Source organism: Pararge aegeria, chromosome 7 (assembly GCF_905163445.1).
Source record: "Pararge aegeria chromosome 7, ilParAegt1.1, whole genome shotgun sequence".
Taxonomy (NCBI): Eukaryota; Metazoa; Arthropoda; class Insecta; order Lepidoptera; family Nymphalidae; genus Pararge; species Pararge aegeria.
Genome location: NC_053186.1, coordinates 18,555,291 through 18,571,737, shown reverse-complemented (window position 1 = coordinate 18,571,737; position 16,447 = coordinate 18,555,291).

The following is a 16,447-nucleotide window of genomic DNA, read 5'->3' as shown; positions in this document are numbered from 1 at the left end:
AACTTTATTGCAACACAATACAATACAATTGGAAAAACACAAGGAAAACAGTAATAGTACTTAGTGCTAGGGTGCAGAGGCTTATCTTATCACTTGAAGTGTTCTAACTTGAAGTGTTATTTTAAATACAACCTTAAATATAAAACCTATGAATTGAATATACTAAACACAGCGACGCAACAGCGAAGAGCAGCGGGATGTATCTTTCTCGATCGGGTACACTCGACCGTCCCGAGTTCACCCGATCGAGCCTTTCACCTTAGAGCGTGACGGTTCAGTCTAACTTACTAGCCACGGAAAAGTCTTTGCGCGGTGCGCAAAATAAGTTTTCACTTCAAAAAAAATTTTACGTGTTTTTTGAGATGGGATCTATGGGAAATAATAAAATGATTAAAGTAAAAGCTTTTTTTATTTAGTAAAAATTTCAACTGTAAAATGCAATTGCTGTTACTGCTGGTGTGATAATGTAGCATACAAACAAACTGGCAGTAGAAGAATTGCAATAGGGTAAACAGAAGTTCAGCAAATTGGCTTTAGAACCCTAAGAAATCAAAGTTCTTTTTTACTATAAAACACGCATCGCCATCCAGCCCCAATGAGTGAGTGATAAATATTTTTATGAATAATGTACATAAATGCTTATAATATACAAATAAACACCCAGACACTGAAAAATATTCATGTTCATCACACAAACATTTTTCCAGTTACAAGAATCGAATCTTGGACTCAGAAAGCAGGGTCACTGCCCACTGCGTTAATCGCCTATTAAAACAGGTATATATTTGGTGGTTACGGTGGTACCATCATAGAAGCGTTTAGAAATTGCAAAGCACGTCAATCGCATCGCACCAAAAATCTGCCCAGTTACTATCTCACCATAATTATAATGCTAACCTTTTTGTTTAAATCTATCATTATTTGCTCGTTTGTGTAATTTCTCTGGATATTTAAGGAAAGCTGACTACTGAAACACAGTTTATACTAGTTCAGTAATCAATTAATTACACACCTTGTGATGTAAAAGATACGCAGTAACTATTGCCAATATTATTTGTCTTAATAATTTCTAATGTATTACATAATTGTAGTAGATATGTGTACAATGTGTAAATTTAATTAATAATAAATAATACATAATAGTACATAAATTATAATTATAAATGATACACAATAAGTAGGGTTTAGGTTTATCCACCACGCTGGCTAAGTGCGTTGCTTTCTACACAGACATAATATGACAATAATCGGAAAAACACACCAACCCGCATTAGAGCAGCATGATGACCTATCCTTAGAAAACTTATCGCGCATGAGAAAGGCGGCGTTTGTACACAAGTCATTTATAGGCCGACTAGCGGGTGCCTACGTTCTTCGACCGTGTTTATTATGGTTTTTTACAAATCCCGTGGGAACCATTTGTTTTTCTGGAGTACAAAGTAGCCTATGTTACTCTTCGTTCTTTCAACTAACTATATGCCAAAAATCAAGTCGATTGATTGCTTGGTTAGGCCACGAAGAAGGGACAGACAAACAAACATTCCGCACTTATAATATTAGTAAGGATAATCAAAGTGATGAGCACCCAAAAATAAGACGTGGAATTGGTAATACGTGACGACGAACGCGTTAATGTGCGATGACTTTTAGATGGAAGCATTTCGCAGAGACAATTTGGAAAATAGCTGCCATTTTATTTTAGACGTCTTGCACGTAATTGAATTTACGCGGCAACCATTCTGTTGGGAGGGATTCAGCTCTATTCTTGCTTAAAGCTTTCCCCAAACAGAGGCGGGGAGTACTCTGTCGCGGTAGGTCCTGGAAACAAGTATTTGGGGAAAGTTTTCAGCACAGGTGAGCGCCCGTCACCTAAACCGCAAACACAAACAACACTAATGAGACTATATTGGCTTAATTATTTTCTACTTCGGTACTAGTAATTTTCTTACAAGTAGTATGGACTTGCAAGTATAGATATACGATATCCTCAACAAAGTTATCTCGTTATGTGACAATGTGAGATGGTGATAACAAAATGAATGTGTGGCTAAGTTTGTGTTTTCTTAGGATTTGGAACTGTCATTGCTTAAAGTTTAATTTTAAGAATGTTGTTATCACTACTCTGACTATGATAAAAAAAACATTACTACGATAAAAAAAAATTTAGTGTTTTTGATTTATCAACCGACTTAAATAAAGGAGGAAGTTCTCAATTAGACGATGTTTTTTATTATTATTGGAAAGAAGTTATATATTTTTTTATTATATGAATAATTTTGCAAGATTATTTCTCCATAAGTTTTCGTTCATAATAATTACTTTACAATACCTGGACTGTAAGCGGGTGAAATATATATTTGCATTATGGAATAAAATATAAATAAAAATTGGAAAAAATAATTTGCACAAAATGCTTATGAAATCGAGGCATCGGCTTCTCTGAACCAGAATATATGTGTACCAGGACGTAAGCAGATCGTACGTACTGCTTCCAGGCTAGTTGGAAGTAACGTGTACGCACGGGCTAGACCGCCCGTGCCACCACTATCGCCACCGCGTTCTGTTTGGGAAACGGTTTAAAGCTACCTTTAAAGCGAAATATGAATACAGTAGCTTTAATCAGAATCTGTGCCCTTGGTGTAAGTTTCCAGGTGAACTAATGTCACTTCGAGTAAACAAATGTATTCAAAGTAAACAATCGACGACGTTTACGTAAATCTGTTATTCCTTTAACGTTACATTATGATACGTTACCTACTCGTGCACACGCTGCCCTACGCGAGTTTACTTCCAGCGTGGGTTGCCATCCTACTCATAATAATATTTATATTATTCTGTACCTTCTGTTTTTTTCTAGGTATACAACGTGTCAATAAAAATCGAAATAACAATTCACAGGTTTTAGAGTTACATTATGTACTGTCTCTGAGACTTATCTGTTAAACCGAAACCTAATAGTTTTTGAGTAAACCATTGCCATAGATTTTACTGAAAGAAAGATACAGCCCTAAAATCACATGCAAAATTAAAATCTTGTAACTCCTATCACTTTATTAGGTACGTGTCGCGTAGCGTAGATACTATCCGCTTGTCGATCTTTTATCTTCAATAGGGTTGTCGTAAAAATACACTAAGAATGTATTGAAATAGTTAGTATGGAAGAATAGATATGTTACTTTTGATTTTAATATTTTACAGGGTATTTCCTTATTAAATCTACTTATGCATCCTTCAATATTATTTCGTGATTCTGTGACACGTTGTATAACGAATATAAATTACTATAAATGTCTATAATTTTGTTTTATTTATAAGAATGTCGTAGACGATATATATATAATAAACTAGCTGTTGCCCGCGACTTCGTCTGCGTTTGATTTTGTTTTTAAAGTATTCAGTATCACTAAGCCTTAAATGAGTATAGTTGTATATACATATAACATGTGACTGTCAATTAATTATAGACAAATAATTTGCAATAAAATAAAATTGTGACTTTATTTAAAGATCTAAGCTATCCTATCTCTTAAGTTGGACCAGACTGCTCACGGTGTGCCAATTTAATTTAAAATCGGTTCAGTAGTTCACAGAGTCCATCGCGGACAAACATCGTGACAGGAGATTTATATATATAAAGATTTAATAAAATATAGAATTGGTGAACATTAAAAAAGTGGTGATACTTATGATATGTAGATATTTCGTTGGGCCGAGTTCGGATCCCAGCACGCCTCACAGCTCTATTTTTTTTTTTTAATTCCTCAAAACTTCCACATGATGTTTTGAGGAGTTAAACAGTGAAGGAAAACATCGTGAGAAAACATGCATGCAGTTCTCCATAACGTGTGGAGTCCACCAATCCGCACTGGGCCAGCGTTGTGGACTTCTCACTGTGGGAGAAGACCCGTTCCCTGCAGTGGGCCGGTAATGGGTCGATATGATGATAATGTAATACCAGCTGTTGTCCTCGGATAAAAAGCAGCCTATCTATTAAACCAGGGTATAATCCATCTCCTATCCAAATCAGTAAAATTGGTTTAGAAGTTTTTGCTTGAAAGAGTAACACACATCCATCTATACAAACTTTCGCATTTATGATATTAGTAGGATGTGAAATTTTAACAAGTCTGATGGAGCGGTGGTTACTGGCAGAGCTTATCCTACACCTACTCGCGCATTTATAATACAAGATTATAACCTACTAATATGAAATATATAAAATAAGTACAAAACTTCATTCGAATGAATAATGGAGGAAATGAAAAATGTCCAATTACTGACATTCGGTCGTCCATTTCTCTTTTCGCGAAATTCCCTCTTTCCAAAATATGATGAAAAGTTGACTGCTGTCTGAGATAAAAAGCCTCCATTGGAAATTACTTTTCTTTTCTTTGATTTTCACTTTTGAAATTTATTTTCCTTTAGATAGCGCAAAAAAATATATGAATTCTTTGGAATAGTCACATGAGCTTATTAAAAGGTTATTAAAAGGGTCAGTCTGGAAGTTGTTATGAAAAATAGGCAGATATATGGCTTAGGGCGGTGGCCTAATATAATAATAGCCAGTGGCGTTCCTAGGGTCTTGAATAAGAGCAAGCCCAGTTACACATAGGACTAATTCGACTCATATGGCCAATATATGGCAGTTGTTGATGTGCCAAATAACAAACATCAACTCATATTTGAAAAACACTACGATTATGGTCCACACGAAATTTCGATTGATAATAAAAGCCTGGTGTTTAGGGCTTCTGCTTCCATTTCGGAGGGTCTGAATTCGATCCCTGGCATCACCTCTTACTTTTCCGAGCTATGTGCGTCTGTTATTTTTAGCAATTAAAAAACAGTCTAAACCCATTGTAGGAGGGGACTCGTCCCCTATAGTGTATTGAAAATACGATGATGATGATGAAAATAATAATAAAATTCTTTATTCCACACCAATACTAAACATAATACAAAAATAACTTGTTAACTAAATTAGGTTATAAAGGCGGCCTTATCTCTTATAGTGATCTCTTCCAGACAACCATTAAGGACAACAACAGTTACCAAAAAGTAAATAGCAAATAAATAATGCAAATAACTTACATAAAATTACGTATAGTTACTATAATTTCGATACAAACGACGGCCGATTGGCGCAGTGGGCAGCGACACTGCTTTCTGAGTCCAAGGCCGTGGGTTCGATTCCCACAACAGGAAAATGTTTGTGTGATGAACATGACTGTTTTTCAGTGTCTGGGTGTTTATTTGTATTTTATAAGTATTTATGTTATTGTTCATTAGAAAAATATTCATCATAACACAAGCTACGCTAGATGGCGATGGGTGTACTGTCGTAGAATATATTAATTTATTTATTTATAAACTAATTTACATAAATATTGTATAAAAGAGATATAGTATATAACTTCAGAGGCTTTAGAGGTACATTATGTACTGTCTCTGAGATTTATGTGTGAAACCAAAGTCAAAGTCAAAGTCAAAAATATCTTTATTCAAGTAGGCCCACAGGTGGCACTTTTAATGCGTACATAAGAATTACACGGTAGTGAGATGATGGCGATAACCACATTCGTAAACTTAAAACTAAAGCTACGAGGGTTCCAAACGCGTCCCGGTCTAAGAAGAAGCCCACAACAAACTTAGCCGGGTGTTTTTTTTTTTTTTTTGTTATCGCCATCTCACAATGTCATTTTAAATTATTAGAAGAGCAACCTGGTTAGAGCAATAATTTACACCCAAGCTTTTTTATCGTTGACGTAGTCCTTTATACTATAATAGGACTTTTCTATAAGCTTACGTTTAATACAAACTTTGAACTTTTTAAGAGACATCTCCAAGATGTCAATTGGTAGTTTATTGTAAAATTGTATGCAATTTCCTTTAAACGAATTATGAATTTTATGTAACCTAGTATATTGCACTGTAAGTTTATTCTTACTTCTAATGTTTAAATTATTGCAGTCACATTTTTTCTTAAATTTAGAAATGTTTTTATGGACGTACATTAAATTTTCAAATATGTACTGACTATACACTGTCATTATTTTAAAATCTTTAAATTTATCTCTCAATGACTCTCTCGGACCCATTTTGTAGATAGAACGAACAGCCCTCTTCTGCAGCACGAAAATAGTGCTAATATCAGCAGCATTACCCCAAAGTAAAATTCCATATGACATAATGCTGTGAAAGTAACTAAAATATACCAGTCTAGCAGTTTCTACGTCGGTCATATGGCGTATCTTCTTTACCGCATAGGCAGCAGAACTAAGCCTGTTCGATAAATTATATACATGAGGGCCCCATTGAAGTTTAGAATCTAACGTTATTCCTAGAAAAACTGTCGTATCCTCCAGTTTCAGTTCCTCATTATTAAGTAGTACAGTGGTTTTCACGTGTTTAACATTAGGTAAAGTGAATTTTATACACTTGGTTTTTTTTCCGTTAAGAACCAAATTATTAGCTTCAAACCACTGTACCACTTTAGCGAGAGAGTTGTTTACGTCGTCAAAAGCTAGTTCACGTCGATTTATTTTAAAAGTCAGTGATGTATCATCGGCAAACAGAACTATCCCGTGTTTATCCTTGGCAAGGTAAGGAAGGTCATTAATGTAAATAAGGAACAGAAATGGTCCTAATATAGACCCCTGTGGGACACCTATTTTCATAACTGATCCATTAGACCGTTTTCCATTCACGTCGACTTTCTGAATTCTATCGCGTAGATAGTTACTCATTAAGTCTAGAGCTACACCCTGAATTCCATAGTGGTGTAGTTTCCTAACTAACGTTTCGTGTTGAACACAATCAAACGCCTTAGATAAGTCACAGAAAACACCAAGTGCATCACGTGACTCCTCCCAGGCTTCAAATATGTTTTGTATTAGCTCAACACCTGCGTCGATTGTTGAGCGACCCCGTGTGAAACCAAATTGCTTAATATGAAGTAAATTATACTTATGAAAATGGTAAAGTAATTGATTTAAAATGAGTTTTTCAAAGATTTTACTGAAAGTGGGTAGTACGGATACTGGTCTAAAGTTAGTGGGGTCAGAAGTACTACCCGATTTAAACAATGGAACTATTTTACTAAGTTTCATTAAGTCAGGAAACACACCACAATCTATACAATTATTAAATATTAAGGCTAAGTCGGGTGCAACAATATCAATTAATGATTTGACAACGTTTACGGAAATGCCCCACAGATCATTTGTTTTTTTATTAATTAATAATTTAAAGGCTTTAATAACGTCAGAGCCACTAACATGCGTGAATTTAAAAGAATGGTTACACTCAGGCACATTTTCCTTTAATAGAGAGAGAGCCATATCTGGTGAAGAGTTTAATGATTCTGTTGTGGAGACGGGAATGTTGGTAAAGAAGGTTTCAAAAGCAGTAGCCACCTCGAAATCTGTTGTTAAGGCTTTATTATCTACATTAAGTTTAAAGTTAATATTTCGTGGTGTTACTCTTCCCGTCTCCTCATTAATTATGTTCCAAGTAGTTTTGATTGCATTGCTGCTATTTTTAATTTTATTTTTGATGTATCGCGTCTTTTCTAAGTGGCAAGCGCGTTTAAAAACCGTAATGCTAACAATAGTTTGCGTCGAGCAAACCACTGCCATAGTTTTTTCTGAAAGAAATCGGATACAGTCTTAACATCACATGCAAAATTAAAATCCAGTGACCCTTGCCACTTTATTAGGTAGGTCTTTTATCTTTAATAGGTTATCTTTAATCTTTAATATTTTATAGGATTTAATATGTCATAAGTAAAGATTGGAATGATACCCTATGAAATATACTTATACCCTTCAACGGTATTTCGTAATTCCGTTACACATTGTATATATATACTCGTATATTAAAAATATGTTTGTTGATAATGTTGCTTTGCCTTGCCGTACTTAGCCATCCCTGCTACGGTTTCCGGTCTTGATGCTGTCTCCCTGATATGAGATGAGGCAAAGTGTCAACACATGTCATGTTGCGTCCTACAAAAGCGCCCGTCCCTGTTTCCACGGAACCAGTGTCAAACCATCAGATGGTATATAAGCAGCTTATTTTCTAATCCAGGGTATAATCTATCTCCATTCTAAAAATCAGTCAGTATTGGTTCAATTGTTTTAGCATAAAAGAGTAACAAACATCCATTCATCCATCCATCCATACATACATACATACATACTATAATATTATAAATAAGGTTGTATGAATGGACGGATGGATAAATGATGAACTAATGTTAGTAGGATTTTTAATACTCGTAATACTTCATGAAATCGGTTCTAAAATACGTAAAATTTATTAATTAATGAAGAGAGACAATTCTATGTAGCAGTCGAACTTTTAAATAAGATTTTGAACTGAAAATAAGACTGAAAACCTAGAATCAATTTGTGCGTAAAGCCTGCAAAATGAGTAAGTATTTCCTACTGTATCTAATATTAGCTCAACAAGATAAGACCTATGCTAACTTTAATTTTACATTTTTTGTTATGGTGTTATTACCTAGTTACACTTAGTGTAGTTTCAAATGCATTTCAGAACTAGCAGAATTTGAAACTTTTTCTCTCGAGCAAACGCGACCTGAGTGGTGCAGTCGCTTTAAGACTGATAAAAAGGCATGTAAGCGTTTTGACATCGATGTTATAAAAACTGTGGCTTGATACGCAAAGCAATGATGCCTTTTCATAGAACTGAGTTTTACAAGCACTCGTTTACAGTGCAAGCCAGTGAGCTGTGGAATGCGCTCCCAAACGACCTACGGCTGTCTAAATCATTTGAAATATTTAAAAAAGCTGTCAAAAATAACTACAGTTTACCTTGAAAACGACTTGTAATAGTTTTTACTGTTGTATAGTTCAATTATATGTATGTATTTTATTAGTATGTATTTTTTTTTAACTATGCACAACCTGCAGTCTTTATCCTCTTGTTTTCCTTATCCTAAGGTTGCCTCGCAGAGATCGCTACTAAGCGATAATGCCGTCTTTTGTATACTGCTTCTTCTGTTTTTTTTTTAACTTGTAATACTTGTGTGTGCAAATAAAGAGTATAAATAAATAAATGATAGCAGATATGCGCTTTAAAATTCTGCCGGTTCCATAATTCTATAAAATATCCTTCAACAAGCACGAAATTCACCTGTATCCTTTGTTTAGTAAAATAAATCATCGTTTATTATATTAAACAGGCTATTTGAGTTGGCATAATTATTATTGCCTCTAATTTGCACTCGGACACGCAATTCACGCAATTTTCGGCAACAATATTTTGCCACTACCTTTGGTTGGGCCACGGGGTTCTTGGTTCGAGGAATCTGGTTGTTTTTTTTTTATTCCACCACGAATAAGGCCTTGATTGCAATCTCACCTGGTGGATGAATGATGCAGTCTTAGATGTTAGCAGGCTAACCTGTAAGGGAGTATTGTAGTCATACCTAATCGGTTTCTACGCGATATCGCACCGAAACAATTAATCGCATATACACAAATCGCCATCTAGCCCTAAAGTGCTAGCCATAGCTTGTGAAATGGGTACTAAGATGACTGATGCAGTCTCTTTTAATAATAATAATACATAAATACTTATATTTTACATATAAATACCCAGACTCTGAAAATCATTTTGTTCATCACACAAAAAAAATTCAGTTTTGAGAATGGAACCCAAGGCCTTAGAGTCAGAAAGCAGGGTCGCTGCCCACTGCGCCAATAGGCCGTCAGTTAAATAGAGTAGGTACGTCTTCATGTTTAATGGAGACATGTTATGCCGACCCTGGGAACGTGGGATAATAATAAGAAGGAGAGTAGTTATAGCTATTCTGTATCGCTTTAGCAAATCTCTCTAATCCATTTAAAATAATTAACAAACATAGCGGAGAGAATTCGCTACATAATTATTCTCCCACCGAATTGTTGATTGCATTCCATGTTAGAACACCGATTTGGCTGTTAAAACATTTAGGCTCGCCGCACATTAGCTATGCCAGTAATATTATGCCAGCAATCTAATCCATAGTGCCATACTAATGTTATTAATGTGGATATTTGTCCATCTAGCAGAATTTGTTTTGTTTGAAAATACGAATATTTATCTTTGAATGAATGAATAAATATAATTATATATACCACAGAGAAAATTTACAGAGATACACATATACAGCACAATAAGGTAGAACGTACAATTTGGCAGCCTTATCGCTATATAGCGATCCCTTCCAGGTAACCAAAGGCATACGAGAAAATGCTATAGGAAATTGGTTGGTAGTACAACATACAATGGTGATGTATTATGATTTAAAGTAAATAAACATATAGCATAGTACATATTAAAAATAAAATAATAAAAATAAAAATAGTTTATTTCGGTAAGAAAAAAAGTGGTATCAATATAACTGTGTCAGAAGACTCCGCTCTTCCATTACAATTAAAGTAAACTTTTAACAAAATACATTAAAATGAAGGTAGGTAAACAAACAAAACAAGAGATACAATGATATACAAAAGGACAGACATGTTATAAAGAAATTTAGATGATAATAAAAAATTACAACCTATAATATACAAAATAAGTATGCGTGTTTCTGTGTATGTTTGTGTGTGTGTGTGTGTGAATGTGATATTAAAGATATGTCCAAAAATATAAAATATATTCATACATATATACAAATATATAAACATACTCTACTATAATAACATAATTTAAAAAAATCGTATAAATGAAAATAAAAGAACCCTCAAAAAGATATAGAAGACGAAATAAACAAAATAGATTGTAGTGATCATTCCCATCAATGCCCCGCCGATACAGGTGATCCTTCACTCATTTCTTAAAGGTGGTCTTTATTATTAATAATTAATTAACGGAGCAGCAGACGGCCTATCTGACGATAAGTGGACAACCATCGCAAGACTTCACAGAGCATATGAAGTAAACGTACCACAAAGTGACGCCCTGTGTCCATCGACCAGAGAAGAAGGTGTGAAGCCTCATATGCCTGCTATTATACCACAACCGCGTCCTTCAGACAGATATACAGGATGACATTCCCCGGATGAGGTCTGTCATAAAAAGCTCTACAACTGAATGTATGTAAAATGCTATTATTTCTCTGTAAGTAGAGACAGTGTGACCTATGGTTGGCGTAGTCATTGCATCTTGATTAAATCTTGCATAATATAATATTTACTTTTAATTTAATGTAATATACTAAGACGATACACATCGCTATCTAGCCCAAAAGTAAGCGAAGCTTGTGTTACGGGACTAAGACAGCTGATAAATATGCTTATGAATATAATACACATAAATACTTATAATACACAGACAAACACCCACACACTGAAAAACATCCCAGTTTATCACTCAAACACTTTCCAGTTGTGGGAACCCACTGCGCCAACCAGCTGTGAGCATAGACATGGCTTGGTATTCTCAAGACGGATGAAAATAACTAGTCCTTGAGATTGATACTTTTTATCCCGGAAATACTGACGATACTTTTTATCCCGGAAATACTAACGATACTTTTTATCCCGGAAATACTAACGATATAAGTAGATAATATTTATTATTAACGCCACAAATATTATATAAATCCCCTAAACAATATTATCTCGCAACACAGCACCCAGTTCATGTATAATTTAACATCCAAACGTTTTCGTTACAATATGAAACCTCAGGAGAGTTTGCGATATGTCAGAACATATCACATTAACCGTAACGCAATACTGAACCGGGTAATTATTCAATTAGCTGAGACAGCCAATTTTAGAGCATCTGCCGTGAAGATTTATTTTGATGTAAATTAAATTTATTACGAATTGGCTTTGGATTGTGTACCTCGTATTTATAAGTTAATGAAACTTATTTAATAGGTGTTTCCATGTTTGTGCATTTTCTTTTTTATCTTTTGAGAATATAGGGAGAAGAAATTAAAGAATGCAAGAATACTCTGCAGGACCTGTCCCTCGTGGTGCCTCATAACTCAGCAATAGAACCCAAAGGGTTTGCATAAATGACATAAAGTCTCAGGTTTCAATTACCTCAGTGAGTGTCCTACAAGGCTCGATTTTGGGGCTCTTTCTATTTTTATTGTATATAAATGACTTACCATACCATGTCAGTGGAACATGCTACATTGTATTGTTTGTAGATGATGATGATGATGATGCTTGATGATACATCTCTAATTTTTAAGACTAGCGGAAGTGAAGATAACTTTGTCTATGTAGACCGTGCTATGTCGCATTTGTCGCACTGGTTCACAACTGCAAATAAATAAAGTGTGTCGAATTTATCTTAACAAATGTAAAAAAAATTAATAAAAATGTAGAATCACTAAAAATGTGAGACCTCCAGATTCTTTGGAGCATGACCTGGGATACAGTGGGGTGCCCATATAGATACACTAGCGGGTAAACTAGGCTGCCTATGCAGTCAGGAAAATTAGACTGATTACTGACGTTGAAATAGCTAGGCTAGTGTTGGATTATAACAATCAATTCTGTTGTAACTATACTCACTGCCAAAGATTTTGATAAATCGGGAGAACGTAGGTTTGGTGGACCTATGATATGGTGGGTGAGCTTACCAAAGCAACACGCACATAAAACACACCTTACACCCCATTTCTTTAGCAATGACTTATAGTAAAATATATTGATATATTTAATTATGACTTTAGTAAATGTTTTTTTATGTAAACGTCAACAAATTCGGTAACCAACTTTGGTGCGCAAAATTCTAGTCCTGGTCATGTGTAAATGCTCTAAGCTCTTGACTTATGAAACCGTTTTCGCAGACTCATTCTTCTATATTACAATTTTAAAGTGGAACTAACCTTAGGAAATAGTTAGGGTGCTGGATGCAATTTCTGTATATGATTATTTCGTTGTCGGTAGGGTATTGAATTTTGGGGACAGAATTAATCTCCACTATGATCTGAACATTATGATCTGCCTGAAAATTCTCGTGAGTTCAGCCATCAATTACACATTTAAAATGAACTTTACATGAGATAGTTTAAACTCTAAAATAAAACTTAAAAGTAGTTTAGTGGTAGTTGAGTTTTTGTGACAGAGCTCGTCCGGGGAAGTACAAGGTAAGTACGTATTTCTGCCGCCAAGCAGCATTGTTGCAATGCTGTCTTCAGTGGCGTGTTATTTACTGTAGGTATACGTTAGGTATGTAGGGTATACGTACAGCAAGAAGATTGCAGCAAATGCCGAAAATTATCCTCCTATAGGAGTTACGTATTAAGTGCATACCACTTGAGTCATATGACCAACCTTGTGGAGTAAGCTATGATAAAATACGTAGAATACGAGAAAAGTCTCAGTATTCTACGACTAAAAAGTATTTATTCAACAAGAAAAAGTGGTTTTATTTTGGGGTTGTAGTACCAAATAAATAACGTAATGAGAAAACCCACGTAAACTAAACGACCCATTTCTGGACACAGTGGCAATGGCCGATGACTTGACTGCAATCTCGCCTGATAGGAAATGATGAATCAGTCTAAGATTATAGCGGGCTAGTCCGTTATGGTATGCCAGTTCTCTAGCAATGGCCGAAGCCTCCCAAAAGACCTTCCACTTAAAACAGGACTCACACCGCGCCAGGGAGGTCGTCAAAATATCAAAAATATTTTCGTTAGTAATTAAAAAACAAAATATCAGCTCTAGCAGCCCGTAGCTGAAATTAAACGTTGTTATTTCTTCACAGTTTTAATTAAACAAGTTAGCGTCTAGCCGTCCCTGATTAGGGTTCAGATTATCCTTAAGTTACGCTTGCCATAAATCGCTTTAAAGACGTTCATAGACGGGCTAGCTTCGGCAATTTGTAGATGCAATTATGTTACCGTAAAGTTTAGAAAGAGATGAGTCAACAAAATAAAAAACATATGCGGTATATCCACATTTTAAGAATTTTGAGAGGCATACTAAAAACAAAACTAAATTAATATCGAAAGCTTAAAGCTTGATCATCATTATTGTGGCGGTCTCCACATTACCTAACCAGGTGGCGCCACAAAGATCCTACATCGTGCTAGTTTTCGCAAATTAGGACAATGTTAAGAACTTTAAAAGATGAATAGTTTGACCTCGGCCCCAGAGCACGAACGCCCGAGATCTTCCTATTGATACGGTCGAGCGTATTACCATACCCCCTGTGCAAAAGCTTCAGCTGAAAAGGCTGCTACCCCAACATGATGCTGCAGTAATTGACTACTGCAGCGCTGATTTTCCGGTAAAGCCTTGATTGGCGTTTGGTGGAGCCTTGAAGAAGAAAGTTTAGGTAGATAGAATGCGAAGGGAACTTGACGGGAAAAATTAAAGTAAAATAATATGTATAAAATAATCAACGGATACAAAAAAACCACCAGCACATAATAAAGAAAACATAAACAGATGTTAAGCACGACAACAAGTTGTTCGTCTGAAAGATCTGGAATGACTTTTTATTGGTAAGTTTTTTGATTTTCCAAAAATACCTTTTTAATGGCATATTTGAACTAAATCATTACTAACTACTATTTATTATACTAATGTCCGTTTTCGCTAAATCTAGGCTTCGCCTGTATCGAATGCTTAATAACGTAAGCGATGTATATAGAAAAAAAACGTTACACCAACTCTTAGGTAATAACTATTGGTGATTGGGAGTTACTTAATGCCTAAAGCATTGCCTTGTTCGTTTTTAGTGAAAACGGGCATAATGCTATTGTATGTAGAGACCCACTACAGGGACTTTTCTGTAAGCAAAAACTACTAGGCTATTACATACGTAACAAAAACCACATTAAAACAGCTCAGTACGTAGTTTTAAGGAATAATATTAAGAAGCACACAGAATCTAAGGTAAAACGTACCTTAGCTATACCGTCGTTGTAAAAAATAGAATTTCATCTTTTTTCTTCCAACTCGGTTATCGGAACCCAGTCGATATTGTGTACCCACCGAGAGCTCAAGTATGGCTGAGCAAATACCAACCGATATAACGGAACGATGTTTACCTCACAACGTTTTCGAATGACGTTTCTGTTTGCTCAGCACTATTTCGTTTTTGATTTATTGGTAATGTTTTTTAAAATTAGTCGGATTTCCCTGAAATTAGAACTTAATTTTTAACCTGGCATAGCGTTGGTATAGTTGAGCAGCGCTCATTGATTGGATCGGTGTACCCAGAACTCAGGTATATATGAGCAAATACCGACTGATATTACGAGATAATGTTTACCAAGTTTAATAGTTCTACTTTTTCTAATATTGTTAATTTTTATGCGATACTATTACGTTTACATTTATAAGTAAATTTGCTTAGACCAGATAAGTTCACCTACAAGTAAGACTTCATCGTTGCATGGAAAAACCTTTCAATCCTAAAAAGGTTTTAATTTCAACCGACTTAAACAAAAGCAGGAGGTTTTCAATTCGGCTGTACTTTTTTTTGTACATTTGTATTACTCCGCCAATTATACATCGATTTTTATGACTATCTATTTGTTTGGTATAAATAAAATAAAATATTTTTGTAACATTTTTAATTGTTTTATTCACATGTTTTTTTGCAAATAAATGATTATTATTATGATTAAATTATGAACAAAAAAGCGAGAAATAAATATTTTGTACAATTTTTTTAAGTCGGTGCCAAGTCAAATTTTGAAAATTACTAGATAACTTCTACTACATAAAAGGCATTATTTTTTACTTGGCACTGACTTAAAAATGTTGTAGAAAAGGTTTATTTCTTGGTTTTCAGTTATATTCCAAGTCGGTTCTTTGTTGCCAAAAATATTTTTTACCTTTGTAAACTCATGCTTATAATGATACCAAGGTAGACTATTGGGCCTTACTTTAGGGGGCACCGATTTTGATCCCCGGCAATACAATATCTCCCGTAAAGCAAATTAGCTTTATCATCGTCACTTACTATATAGTTAAGGTGAGGAAAACTGCATGTTTGAAAGTTCTCTATCATGTTGTAAAGGCTGTGTCATCATCGTCATCTCATCAATCCATTACCGGCCCTCTATTCAGCACGGGGCTCCTCCCACAATGAGAAGGGCTTAAGGCCGTAGTCCAACACGCTGGCCGGACATCACACACCTTTGAGAACATTATGAAAAACTCTCAGGCATGCAGGTTTCCTCACGATGTTTTCCTTCACCGTTGAAGCAAGTGATATTTTGGTTGCCACAAGCAGCATTGTTGCAATCCTGTGTTCCGGTCTGAAAGGTGTTGTTGTCACTGTAATTACAGCCACATGAAGCTTAAAACCTATGCCTCATGTTGATGGATACTGGGCTTGTATGCAATACGAAATTTTGCTCTGTTAATAGATGAAAGTTTTCCACTTCATCATCACTTGGTCATCTGACCCACCTGGTGTGGGAAGTGAAACGTACTGATACTTACAACTA